We start from the raw sequence: 15,990 nt of genomic DNA, 5'->3' as shown, positions 1-15,990 counted from the left end.
AACCTTCGACACTGCCCAGGAGGGCGCCCGCGCGTACGACGCCGCGGCGTGGCGCCTCCGGCGGTCCCGTTGGGACATGAACTCCCCGGACGTGGCAACGCGGGAGCGGGCGCAAGAGTTGGCGCCTCCCCCACGGCTTATCATCGCGAGAACCGGAGGCGGGAGCGCCGTCTCAGCCTGGCTGAGATGGACGAGGAAGCCATGACGATGTGGCGCCAACGCTTCCCGCAAGACGTCATCAACGAGCAACAGTTCTTCGCCGAGAGGAGGGCGGAGAGGGAGGAGCGAGCAGCCTATCGCGAGGACAAGCGAACATAGAAGGCGGGCGCTAAATTCAACATCGCGCTAGGAGATGCGTCGTCCTGGGACTCCAACGACGAGCAGTTCCTTGACGCCTACGCTCAGACGTCGGAGGAGGACATCACCAAGGCAGAGTCCGAGTCGGAGAATGACGGGTAGTAGTAGTTTTTTGTTTTATCTATCTATCATAGGATAAAGCTATGAACTATCTATGCACTATTTTATATCATAGGAGCAGGCTATGTGACGGAGCTATCTCACATTTGTACCATCGAAGCCAAATGTGTATCAAATTGTAGTTAAAAAAAGATGAAATATAGCGTGCCTGCTGGAGCGGCTCGGGCGCGCTTTTATTTTGCGGCGGCCGCTGAAGCTAGCGCACCGCGCGCGCAAAAGCTAGCTCACCCGGCGTTGTATTCTGATTTTTAGCAATCGCGCCGGGCGTTGGGCGGCTGTTGGGGATGCTCTTAAGCATGTGTGGTCAGATTGAGAAAAGAAAATTACACTTGAACAACTGCAAATGAAGAAACATACATGATTTCATTCTTTGAACATGTCTCTGAATCTTATAACAGTACAAAATGAAATGGCAGAACTAGGCCACTAGAAAAACATAAGACTGTGAGTAACTCCTTGTTTCTACACATCAAAGGCGACAAAAGTCATAAATCAAGACAGCAACGTTGCAGGTTCACGCAGTCGAGCTTGTTTCTTCAACTTGTTGCGGAAACTTCTTTTTCTACTGAACGCCCTCTCCTGATTATACCAAGAAAAAAGGTTATTTTCTGTAAGAATTTCTGTACAACATGAAGTAACACTGCATGACATGATGATGAGTAGAACAGAGAAGAGTCTTACCACTGGCTGGGCCAGCTCCTCCGCTTGACGAACTGCTCTCACGAGATCACAGTTTGCATCTGTATATAGGCTAGTCACTATTCCAGATTGGCCAGCTCTAGCTGTGCGACCCACCCTGTGCAAAAAGTCCACAGCGCAAGCAGCAAACTCGGCCTGCAGGTATAGGTAGAAGCGTTAAAAAGAACTTCTGACGAGATGATGCAAAGGAGCGTGAGTATCTTAACGTAGGGTTTAGACTTCATCATAGTAGTAATAACTATAAACATTTTTCTAAGAATACTAGTATTCCACATATATAGCAGGTGTGCATAATGCATGACTTTTTGCGCCATCATGTGTACAGATTTTGAAGTATTGTGCTGACACCACAAGTAGATACGATAGGAAGTTCAATGCTACTTGTGACAGACAAGCAACAGCAGTGCAGCGCCAGACATGCAGACATTTCAAAAGGCGAGGTCTAACCGTACCTGAATAACATGGGAAACATTTGGCACATCAAGCCCACGAGCGGCAGCATCAGTACAGACGAGCACGCCACCATTCTCCCGGAAAGATTGTAAATTGGCTGTCCTTTCCTCCAGGGAGCTCTCACGGTGGTACAAGATGCATGGAATACCAACTCTCCGCAATATGTCAGAGACTGAATTAGCAGCGTCGACGGTGTTCGTGAACACCATAGTTCGATTTGGACCAAGTTCTGGGTCAACTTCACTCTTCAGGCCATACTTTACTGCATCCAGAAGCGCATCAACTTGTGTATCAGTAGTAACCTCTATCCATCTTCTCTCCAGTCTGCATATATGGTACACTGTGTATCAAATGTAGTGAAGGTGCGAATAGGAAGGTACAATAAGAAACAAATATGAGATTTTTGGAAAAAACTGCGACTAACAAACCCGGCAATAGTGAGAAATCTCTCCAAGCGGAAGAATACTAGCTTATTGTAAGACATAGTGCATACCTAGGGTTGTGACGGTGCAGATAAGCACCACTAACCCACACAGCACTAGGAAACATACGTTTCAGCACACCACCAGCAGTTTTTTTTCCACTCTGAGGGAGGGTGGCAGCAACAAAGACATATTGCTTGCTGCGCCTATAAACTTTTCTAACCCTTCTCCAATCCCTGCGTGCTCCTACATGAGCATTCTCAACCTTGACTGCTCCATCTTGAATATGACCATCTTCATTTTCATCATCAATATCACTAATTTCAGCACTCTCAGAACCCGAATCCTCATGATATTCATCAGAACCTTCGAGCGCTACTTCTTTTCCAGAATCTTCCGCCCTTGAAAGTAACTTCTCATCAAACCGCAGCATGTGGATGAGACGAATGATCTGATTTTCAAAACTTCCGCAAAGTAGCATGTCTGCCTCATCAAATACCTGTTCAAAATCAGCTAGTTTTAGGACTCCCTGTCTCAAGGTCAAAGACTGTAATTCAAACACTTGCTATAAGACAAAAAAGCCAACAGAAATGCAAATGTAGAAAACGATAAGAAACAAGAAAAAAATACACAGAAAATTACAGCTTAACTTAGAGAGTTGAAACCATTCAAAATACTTTCTTCTCCAAATTGCAGGAAAGCACAAAATTCTAGCCTAACCTTGCCAAGTATATCCAGCAACTCAAGATTAAATAAAAGATAGGATGGAACAACAAGATTTCTAATCTGGCTATGCCAAAGATGTCTGCACACACACAAAAAAGTCCCGCTAGAGTACTTACGATGTATTTTACACTGCGTAGGAACTTCTCCCTCCGCCTCCTCTCTGGGTCATAATCGAATAGATAATTCAAAAGAGCGGCTGGAGTGGCTACAAGAATATCTGGGCGAACTGCTGGCCAACCCTGTGAAGATACAATATAAATCAAAAACCATAAAATAAGCACATGTTGTGCCAGAATATGTTTTATTAATCTAACAGTGTTTTAGAAATATGAACATAACGAAAGACCCATGTTTAGTTAAGTCCTTAGACCCAAAGTGTAAATTGGGGAATATACCACTACAGAAATGATGAAGTATTGAAACAGACATTCAGTTGTAGAATGTGACATATGTAGTCTCATGTTATCCATACGGAAAACAAGAAGATGTGATGAGTTTACCAAGCTATCAAGTACTGTATCATATATGACAGAAAGGCAGACCATACCTTTGGCCCACAAACTGCAGCAGCACGCTTAAGTGGTTCACCAGATACATCAAGTAATGAATTAGCCATTGAAACAACTTGCTCACACAGCATGACATTAGGACAGAAAACCAACACTATGTTATCTGTTCTCGCAGCAATGTTTTCAGAATGACCATCTTCTGTGGAGGAAGATTTGGTGCACAGTTTTTCAATCAGTGGAACCAGGTAACCATGTGTTTTGCCACTGCCAGTCTCTGCCGCAACAATTACATCGTTCGATGTAAGAACATGTGGTATACAAGCTGCCTGCATTGCAGCAGTTGACATTTTAGGAAAGTATTCATTTGTCGCAACACAATGCTCTAACAAAAGCAATATAGAATAATATATGGAACTCTACTAGCACACAAGTTCCAGCAAGAACAGTACATTAGCACCAGACAAGCAAACTGGAGAAGGGGCACAAGAAAATACTGAATCCAATTTCATTTAGCTAAATTGTTGTCGGTAATTTTGTAGAAGAACTATGTCAGTAATTTTGCAAAGACAAGCAATTGATTCGATTACGGCGGCATCAGCTGCTGGCTTGAGAGCTACAGGCAGCCAGACCCTCCACAGCACGGCGTCTTCCCTGCAGAGTTTCAGCAGACGGAGGATCGATGGCGGCACACCCTGGAAGACAACCGCGTTGTGGCGCTTCCACAATTGCCAGCAGCAAAGTAGCAGAAAGGTGGGGCCTGTTCGCGTTGGCACCGAGCATGGGGGAGACAGCAGGTGGAGTGACCTGACGGAGGCAACATCCCGTTGATTCAGACCTACAAATTCCCAGAACCGACGAGCAAAAGGGGCAGCTGAAGATGAGAGGATCAGCCGTCTCGAGGGGCGAAGTGCAGAGGGGTCAGCCAGCGCCTGCCGATGCGATGATGTGCTTCCGCAGGAGCACGTCTCTCGTGTGTATCTGAGCCTGAACCAGGAGCCAGGCAAAGAAACGGACCCGGCTGGGGGCGTAGTTCTTCCACACGAAGTCGACGAAGGGCACCTGCACGCCACCAAGGTGACTGAGCTGTAGACGCCGGCCGAGGAGAGCAGTGCGTCCTTCGCGCAGCCATGGCAAAGGGTCCGCTCGTCGGGGGCCACCGACAGGCCCACCTCCTGAAGGATGGGCAGCAGGGCGCCGCGCTCCCGGGCGCCGGCGTGGTTCAAACGGGGTACAAACACGCCATAGAGCCAAATGCGATGACGGGTGACGGAAACCGCGGGCATGGTGGTGTGGGAGAAGAGCGAGCTCATCTGCACAGACAGAGCACCGCCGGGCGGCCACGAGTTCAGCCAGAACGCGGTGGTGCACCCGTCGCCGATGGAGACGCGGAAGATCGCTCTGTACACCAGCATGAGCTGGTCCAGAGAGGACCAGTGAGGGCCTGGGAGAGAGGACGCCGCCACCAGGGTTAGCAGTGAGCGTCCGAGCTCAGTCCACACCCAGCGGGCCCAGGACGCGTCCTGACGTGAGTGTAGGCGATGTAGCAGCTTCATCAGGAGGCAGCGGTTTTGGACTGGCAGTGCACGCACCCCGAGCCCGCCTTCCTCCTTGGAGCGGACCATCCTATCCCAGGCCACCAGGCATTGGGCTCCCGACGCCTTGTCCGACGCGGTCCAAAGGAGCGACGCAGGGCGTTGATTGCACAGAGAACCAACGGAGGGAGCTCCATCGCCGCCATGGCGTAGGTGGGCAACGCGTCCAGCACAGCATTGAGCAGGACAAGGCGCCCTCCGAAGGAGAGCAGTTGCGCTCACCAGCCGGAGAGGTAGCGCTCGGTGATGAGCGAGAGGAAGTCGTCCATTGAGAGCTTGCGGTTGGAGAGCGGCAGACCGAGGTAGACTTGAGGAAAGCTCCCAACGCCGCAGCCCAGCACCTGAACCATGTCGCGTAGGTCATTGTCCTGAACATGCATGGGCACCACCGTGCTCTTGTGAAAATTGATGATCAGCCCCTTCGCGACCGCAAAGTCGTCCAATATGTCCTTTAGGCACCTAACCACACCCAACTCAGTTCGCATGATGATGAGGGTATCATCGGCGTACTGAAGGGCAAGCGGTGGGGCGCCATCAACCAGAGGGTGCATCATCACTCCATCCTGCTTGATCTGCTGTTGGAGGACATCCGCCACGAGCAAGAACAGGTAGGGGGCATCCACAGCTACTTATATATAACTAATCACCACATATAGTTTAGGCATGTGATGTAGAAAGCTAAAATCTTCACAACAGCTAGCAGCGCACATGAATTCTGCACTAGAAAGGACTTCCGTGTTTCCAAGAGACAGGGGGTGGACCGATAGGTTATTTAACATTGGACTGAAGAATATTACAAGCTCAGACTGCTCGATCACTTAACATGAACGGAGACCGGGCCAAATCATCCCTATACGGCAACTGTACATGAAAACACATAGGAGGTTCGATCTACCAAATGAAAAGCTGACGCTGAAAAGGTATATGAAAACATTGCAACGCGGGCTCAGGCATTTCGTCGAGCACGCAGTGTGCAGAGACCAGTAGCGGCGAGTTGCAGCAAGAGTTACCTGGACCAGCGAGGGTCTCTCGAGCCCAGTGCCGTGCAAGGCGGACGCGACGCGGTCGGAGATGCCGAGGGACTTCCAGGACGTGCTGTCCTCGGCGAAGAAGCCGTCCGTGCCCGCGCTGGTGTTGTCGGCCTCGGCGGCGGCGGCGGTGGCGAGCGAGCGCGGCTTCGAGGCGGTGGAGAGGAGGCGCCACGGGCGCGCCGGCGCAAAGAGTAAGAGGCGGCGGGTGGCGGGAGAGGAGCAGGCGATGGACGGGAGCGCGAGGCGGAGCGCGAGCGGCGCATGGCGGAGGTGGCTCAGCGCCATCGTGTCGTTCGCGACTTGAGATAACTCGAGAGGTTCACAGTTCACTCGACATTTTGGCTTACGCAACCTAGGAGGTTCACTACAGTTCACGAATTCGAATTTTTACGTGTTTACCTACAAATGTTTTTTGTTTAAGTTGTGTACCTCATTATTTCTAACTCCCTATGTATGCAGCTTCAAAAAAAAACCTCCCTATGTATGCTAAAAATACAAATGTGTCAAATTATTAAAAAACAGACATGTTCAAAATTAGCGAAATGATTGTCGTCAGATGAGGCAAATCTTTGTGGTCATCTAACAAACCGACTTTGTTCTCCTCTTCTTATTTAATGAGATAAGGCAAATCTTTTGCCTCCGTTTCAAAAAAATATTTTTTTTTAGAGTACGCACATTGCGTACCTTAGCTTTATAGAAGAAAGAGAGTTATACACAATAAATACAAACGATATGCACCGCCACACGCGGCAGGCACATCCACCCCACCACTCCACACACTAGGCAACTACTCTATACCATATTGCTCTCCTCTTCCTCTTGCCGATGCCAAGAGCGTGATCTCTCGATGAATTAGATCGGCCGCCCCTCACTCATTGACGATGTTGTTGTTGTGAAATACCTTGTCGTTCCTCTGTTTCCAAAGGTTTCAAAAGACGGACGTGCAGAGTGTATCGAATCCTCTCCGGTATCTCTTGTCTATGCGTTTTCTGGCAGCCACCCACCAGTCTCCTAACGTGTCTTCCCTGGTCGGTAGCAATGCTAGGTGATGCCAATCCGCCTAAAGCACAGAAACCACACTTGTCTCGCGTAAACACATTGCAGGAGGATATGATCCACCTTGTCTTCCTCCTGGTCGCATAGGAAGCAAGACGAGCTGTGGTCTTGCAGTCCATGTCTCTGTCGACAATTCGATGTCCATACCCTGTATTGAAGGGCAAGCCACATGAAGAGTTTACAGGTGAGTATGGCCCAACTACGCCAGACAGCCGAGGCACATTGGAATCGGACTCCCCCTTCGCACATCATTTTGTAAGCAGATTTTTCCGAGTACTTGCCGCTCGCATCCCATTGCCAGATCGGGCTATCCTCGGTGTCGGGGACAAGCTCCATTTGCACCAAGACTTCCCACAGTCGGATGAACTGCAAAAGCTCCTCTGTATTCATCTCACCCACGATATCTTGTGTCCAGGCATGTAAATGTAGGGCCTCCTTAACCTTCCTCATGTTAACCACCTGCTGCCGGACCTTCTTGACAAGTAACGGGGCAATCTCCTTCACGCATGAACCGTTGACCCAACGATCTCTCCAGAACAGAATCCGAGAGCCTTCCCCAACTTCCCATCTGACCAAACTGTCAAAAGCCATCATAACTTGCTTGTCTGTGCTGTAGTTGAGACCTTGCCAAGGCCGCGAGCTGTCCGTGCGCTTCAACCACTCCCACCTTAATCTGAGAGCTACCCCCTGTTTGTATAGATCCACCATGCCTAGACCTCCCAGCTGTTTGGGCCGGCATACCCATCGCCACGCAACCGTGCATTTGCCGCCCTGAATCTCTTCTGTCCCTGCCTAGAAGAACGCACGACATCCTTTGTCCACTCTCTCCAGCGCCCACTTCGGGGCTTCCGCCACGATCAGGTGATGAGTGGGCCTAGCACAAAAAACCTGGTTCACCAGAATGAGGTGCTCGGGCCTGGTTACAAGGCCTCTCTGCCAGCCTGGCATCATCTTTAGCACGATATCCACAATAGGCTGCCATTCCGATCGCGAGAGCTGTTTGATCCCCAACTGCAGCCCCAGGTACCTAATGGGGAAAGTCTCTAATTTCCATGGCAGGGACTGCCGCACCAGTTCCTCCTCTGCATCCTCCGATCTGATCATAACGGTCGAGGATTTGGCGAAGTCAACCTTGAGGCCCGATGCCTCCCCGAAGATTCTGAGTGCCTCCTGAACAAACCACAGATCCGATCTCCATGGCCTTATGAACATAACAACATCATCAGCATACAGAGAGAGCCTCTGAATCGGAGCGAGGTTAGGGATTTTGCTGATTGCATTTATCTCCTGGGCCTTCATTACCATAGCAGTGAGAACATCCATCGCAATGACGAAAAGCAAGGGCGACATGGAGTCCCCCTGCCTCAGTCCACATGCATGCATAAACTTCCTACCAGCACATCTGTTAACTACCACTTTTCGAACTTGCCGTCCTAAGCAGAGTAGCAATCCATGATCTCCAAGTGCTTGAGAAACCCTTGGCGCGCAACACTTCGAATAAGAACGACCAGGACAAAGAGTCGAAGGCGCGCGAGATATCCAGCTTCAGCATCACTCCCTTTATCTTCCTTTTGTGAAGATTTCTCGCAAGTTGCCTGACCAGTAAGAAGTTATCATGGATATTCTGGCCCCTAATGAACGTCAATTGGTTTGCATGCACCAACTCTCCCATGCGCGGGCATAGCCGAGATGCAAGAAGTTTCGACGCTAACTTCGGAATGCTATGAACCAGGCAGATCGGCCTAAAGTCGTTGATATGGCAAGCCTCCGGCCTTTTAGGGATCAGGGTGATAAGGGCCTAATTTAACCTTCCAAATCATCTCCCATTGTTGAGGAAAAGCTTGTTCAACGATGCCATCATGTCACCTTTCACAATCGCCCATGCTCTCTGAAAGAAAATATCAATGAACCCGTCTGGCCCCGGCGTGCGATTCGAGGGCATGTCCTTCACCACTTTCCAAATCTCCTCTTCCTGTAAGACCAAATCTTGGTCAGCCAGATCGATTGGCTCAATGCCCAGATAGTCCAATTCTAATGTGTGCTCACGTGAGCCACAACTCCCCAACAGTTTGCTGTATGCCTCGAAAAAAGCCTCCTCTTTGGCCGCTTGGTCCGTGATGGTGGTTCCTGCCACGGAGATCGCAGGAATGAAGTTTTTCAGCTTCCATCCATTGGCCACCATGTGAAAGAGCTTGGTGTTGGCATCTCCCTCCTGCAGCCATCTCAACCGCGACCGTTGTCTCATAATCGTTCGTTCCAGGGAAGCTAATCCAAGTACCAGGTGCTTCAGAGTTCTACGCAACCATCTCTCCTCTTCTGTGAGCACACGAGACTCCTGATGTCAGGTGAGAGAGGATGGGTATAAAATTATCTCTATCTCTAATTCTCTATTATTTATAAAGAAGCGGCTTACATTTTTTAGGGACATCCAACTTATTGTAACAGGACAACCATTGTCATAGGATGTAATCCATGTAATTAAATCCCATATTATCTATTCCTTGTATGGTCTGTCACCAATCAAATGGCACATACTTAATGTTGTGCCAAAGTAAAATCATCATCACGTACATTCTACCCCTCGCATGTCATGAGGTCCTGCCCCTCGCGAGTCACGATCTTCGACCTCAACTGTGATTTGTAGCAGCAAATCATTGCCGCCCAACCCTAGCTTCGATAACCGCGCCACATCCTCGATGGAGTGTCCTTTCTCCCTGATGTCTATTGGCTACGGCACAACCATCGCCCTCGACACGTTGTATGTGTTGATGCCCCAGCCCTAACTCTGGTTGCCGCTCTCGACTAGGTGTCTCTGCACCGCTCCAGTGTTCGTGCTCTACTCTGTCCTCCATTGACGCCAGCCATTTCTTCGTTGCTCATCGTCCTGCCCAACACGCTTTCTGTTGCCTCCACTTCCGGAGATGGGGTGTCTGCGCCACGATATCCGCCCAGCCCAGTTGCACCATCGGTCGCATATGCGGCACCCATAAGTAGAGCAAGTCACCAAGGTATTGCTGATAATTTTAGCAACTCTACCGAAAGGGATTACTGAAAAAGGGTTTCCCCTGCTTTATATTATAAAGCAACCATCACTGGTTACAACCGAGAGACCGATACAAACACACACCACCACCGCACCGAACACACACACCCAAGGCAAGATACAACGGTGCCGGGCACCGACACACCACACCACTGACAACCAAGAAAACTATAGATGAGCGAGGAAGACCGCTTGGAGCCGACGGAGATCTCCACCATGAGCATCCATAATAAAGAGGCGAGCTGGACAACAACGAAGCCAGGACTCCAAAGCGGTGCCTCCCAGAAGGATACGACCATGGATAGCCACCATTGCTCAATCCCGAAGATCAGGTTTTCAACCGGAGCAAGATGATAGAAGAGGGAACACCGCGACGGAGCCTTCAGGAAGGATACAGTGTCAAGGGCCGCAGCCACTGTCGGCCGGTCAAAGGACTGGACAAGTGGTGTACCCCGACGCTCACCCCCTCTGACTGTGTCCTAGACTAGGGGGTGCTAACCTAGTCGGCCCATGCTCCTCGGGTTGGGCCGATGGGCCCTCATTCGTGATCAAGGTGGACTCCGGAGGCTGTGTGTAGGAGGCATGATCGAGACTACCTCCACCGAAGACTTGACGTATAGTCCAAGATCTCTCCTGCCGCCTTGCTCCTAGATACCGACCTTGTAACCCTAGATACCTACCTGGCGTGTATATAAGCCGTAGGGTTTAGCCCGTAGAGGGGACATCAACGCAATATCATTCACCTAGCCCTAGAGTTAGACCATATATTACGATCTCGAGGTAGATCAACTCTGCACTTGATACATCTCCATTAATATAAACAAGAGTAGGACATAGGGTTTTACCTCCATCAAGAGGGCCTAAACCTGGGTAAAACATTGTCTCTCTGTTCTTGTTACCATCTATCCGAGATCCACAGCTCGGGACCCCCTACCCCGAGGTCTGCCGGTTTTGACACTGAAACTGGTGCTTCATTGAGAGTTTTGCTGTGTGATCAACAAAAGGATCGATGGCTCATCTGCACATCAACTGCACCAATGGCCATGGGAGTGTTTATGCCCCCGACTAGCTTTTTGTGTTCAGCAACATGGTCTTTTGCGCCGACTCGATGGGCCATCTGGCTATTGACACCAGATTTTGGCACGGTCAAGAACTTGATTAAGATGTCCTCAAATGGAGAATTGATCTACTTGAAAAAGTTCCATATCGTCGACATGAACGTCTTTGAAGTTCGGGCCATCTCCATCCAATCTCATCTCAAGGGCTGAAACTATGCTCAAAGTACTAAGATTTTGTATTCAGATTATTGTTCGGCCAATTAAGACACCAAGACGGCCCCATATGAGAAAAGTTTCTACATGGATTGTCTTTGCCTTGTCGAAATTTTTGATTTTGATGTAAAAATGGTCTTAATCCGAGGTCGTATGCAAAAGTTAGAGCTGAAAATGCGCGACCGCATCAGGATGGCCGGACACTCCAGGAATAATCATCTGGTTTTTGGATTTCTCTAAGGATGGCCGGACACTCCAGGGATAATCATCCGGCGGGTTTTGGATTTCTCTGTTGCAGACTTTGGAAAACAGCCAAAAAACCCTCAAGATTGCTTCTGATAAAAAATGTTCAACATAAAAATTGTTCGTCTCGTCAAGACAGTCAAGATTGATTTTGGGATCGTTTCCATCTGAGGTCGTTTACCACCTCAAAAAAGATCCGCAAGGTGCAGCCAGTTTGTGACGCCCCCAATTCAATCATACACGCAAATGTGTATGATCAAGATTAGGGACTCACGGAAAGATATCACAACACAACTCTAGACACAAATTGAAATAATGCAAGCTTTATATTACAAGCCAGAGGCCTCGAGGACTCGAATACATAGCTCGATACACAAGAGTCAGTGGAAGCAACAATATCTGAGTACAGACATAAGTTAAGCAAGACTGCCTTAAGAAGGCAAACACAAAAGCAACAACGATCAAAGAGACAAGGCCTCCTGCCTGGGACCTCCTAACTACTCCTGGTCGTCGGAGGTCTCCACGTAGTAGGCATCCTCGGGGTTAGTAGCAGTAGTCAGCGTGGCAGCATCTGGCTCCTAGGATCTACCATCTGATTGCAGCAACCGGGTATATGGGGAAAAGAAGTAGCAAAGCAACCGTGAGTACTCATCCAAAGTACTCAGAAGACTTACATCAGATCTATACTAAATATGCATCAGTATCAAATGGAAGGGTTGTATTTGTGGATTGAACTGCAGAATGCCAGAAGAGAGGGGAAAGCCTAGCCTATCAAAGACTGTCATCTTCAAGCATCTTCAAGCACCTTGCAGCATTCAGAAGAGTACATAATAGCATTTTATAATTATCAAACATGTTGTAGCATTAATGCCCAGAGATCCTTCCTCGACTCCTTGCGAGAAAGCAATCCCGAAGCCAACATAACCATCTCATGTATCAGATATCCATTTCTAGTTGTAATAGATCAAAATACAACTCTGAGCGTCCATTACCGTGGACACGGCTATTCGAATAGATAAACCTCCCTGTAGGGGTGCACCACATTACCCAACACGCTTGATTACTCTGGCCGGACACACTTTCTTGGGTCAACGTCTGGCCTCGGAAGATCAACACGTCGCAGCCCTACCTAGGATCAGCAGAGAGGTCTAAAGGAAATATGTCCTAGAGGCGATAATAAAGTTGTTATTTATATTGCCTTATATCATGATAAATGTTTATTATTCATGCTAGACTTGTATTAACCGGAAACTTTGATACATGTGTGAATACATAGACAAAACACAGTGTCCCTAGTAAGCCTCTACTAGACTAGCTCGTTAATCAAAGAGGGTTAAGTTTCCTAACCATAGACATGAGTTGTCATTTGATGAACGGGATCACATCATTAGGAGAATGATGTGATGGACAAGAACCAACCATTAGCTTAGCATAATGATCGTTAAGTTTTATTGTTATTGCTTTCTTCATGACTTATACATATTCCTTTGACTATGACATTATGCAACTCCCGAATAGCGGTATTAAACCTTGTGTGCTATCAAACATCACAACGCAACTGAGTGATTATAAAGATGCTCTACAGGTATCACTGAAGGTGTTTGTTGGGTTGGCATAGATCGATATTAGGATTTGTCACTCCGAGTATCGAAGAGGTATCTTTGGGCCCTCTCGGTAATGCACATCATGATAAGCCTTTCAAGCAATGTGACTAATGAGTTAGTTGTGGGATGATGCATTACGGAACGAGTAAAGAGACTTGCCGGTAATGAGATTGAACTAGGTATGAAGATACCGACGATCGAATCTCGGGCAAGTAACATACTAATGACAAAGGGAATGACGTATGTTGTCATTATGGTTTGACCGATAAAGATCTTCATAGAATATGTAGGAACCAATATGAGCATCCAGGTTCCGCTATTGGTTATTGACTGGAGAGGTGTATCGGTCATGTCTACATAGTTCTCGAACCTGTATGGTCCACACGCTTAACGTTAGATGGCGATTTGTATTATATGAGTTATGTGATTTGGTGACCGAATGTTGTTCAGAGTCCCGGATGAGATCAAGGACATGACAAGGAGTCTCTAAATGGTTGAGAGGTAAAGATTGATATATTGGATGATAGTATTCGGACACCGGAAGTGTTTTGGAATGTATCAGGTACATATCGGAATACCGGGAGGGTTACAGGAACCCCCCGGGGGAAGATATGGGCCATATGGGCCATAGAAGGGAGGCACACCAGCCCGCATAGGGGTGGTGCACCCCCCACAAGTGAGGAGTCTGAATTGGACTAGGGGAGGGGGCGGCGCCCCCCCTTTCTCCTCCCACTCTCTCTCCTTCCCCCTTTCCCCTCTGGTAAAAGGAAGGGGGCGAATCTACTAGGAGCCCAAGTAGGACTCCTCCTACTTGGGGCGCGCCTAGGGCCAGCCTCCTCCCCTCTCCCTCCTTTATATACGGGGGTGGGAGCGCCTCTAACACATATCAATTGATCCAAGCCGTGTGCGGCGCCCCCTCCACAGTTTACGCCTCCGGTCATATTCACGTAGTGCTTAGGCGAAGCCCTGCGCGGATCACTTCACCATCACCGTCACCATGCCGTCGTGCTGACAAAACTCTCCCTCGACACTTTGCTGGATAAAGAGTTTGAGGGATGTCGTCGAGCTGAATGTGTGTAGAACTCGAAGGTGCCGTACGTTCGGTGCTTGATCGGTTGGATTGAGAAGACGTTCGACTACATCAACCGCGTTAAGCTAATGCTTCCGCTTTTGGTCTAGAGGGTACGTGGACACACTCTCCTCCTCTCGTTGCTATGCATCTCCTAGATAGATCTTGCGTGAGCGTAGGAATTTTTTTGAAATTGCATGCTACGTTTCCCAACAGTGGCATCCAAGCCAGGTCTATGCGTAGATGATATGCACGAGTAGAACACAAAGAGTTATGGGTGATGATAGTCATACTGCTTACCACCAACGTCTTATTTTGATTCAGTGGTATTGTTGGATGAAGTGACCCGGACCAACTTTACATGACCACGTTCATGAGACCGGTTCCACCGACAGACATGCAACTTGTATTGCATAAAGGTGACTGGCGGGTGTTTGTTTCTCCAACTTTAGTTGAATCGAATTTGACTACGGCCGGTCATTGTTGAAGGTTAAAACAGCAAACTTGACGAAACATCGTTGTGGTTTTGATGTGTAGGTAAGAACGGTTCTTACTAGAAGCCCGTAGCAGCCACGTAAAACTTGCAACAACAAAGTAGAGGACGTCTAACTTGTTTTTGCAGGGCATGTTGTGATGTGATATGGTCAAGACATGATGTGATATACGTTGTTATATGAGATGATCGTGTTTTGTAAAAGTTAACGGCAACTGGCAGGAGCCTTATGGTTGTCGCTTTATTGTATGAAATGCAATCGCCATGTAATTGCTTTACTTTATCACTATGCGTTAGCGATAGTTGTAGAAGCAATAGTTGGCGAGACGACAACGACGCTACGATGGAGATCAAGGTGTCAAGCCAGTGATGATAGAGATCATGACGGTGCTTTGTAGATGGAGATCAAAGGCACAAGATAATGATGGCCATATCATGTCACATATTTTGATTGCATGTTATTTTTATCTTTTATGCATCTTATTTTGCTTAGTACGGCGGTAGTATTATAAGATGATCCCTCACTAAAATTTCAAGGTATAAGTGTTCTCCCTGAGTATGCACCGTTGCGACAGTTCGTCATGCCGGGACACCACGTGATGATTGGGTGTGATAAGCTCTATGTTCACATACAATGGGTGCAAGACAGTTTTGCATGTGCGGAATACTCAGGTTAAACTTGACGAGCCTAGCATGTACAGACATGGCCTCGGAACACTGGAGACCAAAAGGTCGAACGTGAATCATATAGTAGATATGATCAACATAGAGATGTTCACCATTGAAAACTACTCCATCTCACGTGATGATCGGACATGGTTTAGTTGATATGGATCACGTGATCATTTAGAGGACTCGAGGGATGTCTATCTAAGTGGGAGTTCTTAAGTAATATAATTAATTGAACTTAATTTATCATGAACTTAGTCCTGATAGTTTTTGCATATCTATGTTGTAGATCAATGGCCCATGCTACCGTTCCCTTGAATTTTAATGCATTTCTAGAGAAAGCTAAGTTGAAAGATGATGGTAGCAACTACACGGACTGGGTCCGTAACTTGAGGATTATCCTCATTGCTGCACAGAAGAATTATGTCCTTGATGCACCGCTAGGTGAAAAGCCCCTTCCCGCTAATGTAGACGCTTTGAACGTCCGGCAGACGCAGTCTGATGATTACTGTATAGTTCAGTGTGCCATGCTCTACGGCTTAGAATCGGGACTTCAAAGATGTTTTGAACGTCATGGAGCATATGAGATGTTCCAAGAGTTGAAGTTGATATTTCAAGCAAATGCCCAGGTTG

General features: G+C 48.0%; 1 pseudogene across 1 annotated transcript; it reads right to left on the bottom strand.

The window, feature by feature from the left end:
- Positions 1 to 821: 821 nt before the first annotated feature.
- Positions 822 to 5,039, bottom strand: LOC123103658 (DEAD-box ATP-dependent RNA helicase 22-like; annotated as a pseudogene). Its single transcript, XR_006449907.1, has 7 exons — positions 3,916 to 5,039; positions 3,325 to 3,612; positions 2,894 to 3,016; positions 2,123 to 2,550; positions 1,629 to 1,953; positions 1,159 to 1,311; positions 822 to 1,056 (listed from the first exon to the last, which is right to left on the bottom strand). The product of XR_006449907.1 is annotated as a DEAD-box ATP-dependent RNA helicase 22-like (transcript).
- Positions 5,040 to 15,990: the final 10,951 nt, after the last annotated feature.

The sequence above is a fragment of the Triticum aestivum genome, chromosome 5A (genome assembly GCF_018294505.1).
Source record: "Triticum aestivum cultivar Chinese Spring chromosome 5A, IWGSC CS RefSeq v2.1, whole genome shotgun sequence".
Classification (NCBI taxonomy): domain Eukaryota; kingdom Viridiplantae; phylum Streptophyta; class Magnoliopsida; order Poales; family Poaceae; genus Triticum; species Triticum aestivum.
Note: the sequence above shows the minus strand (reverse complement) of the source record. Positions and strands in the feature narration are given on the sequence as shown.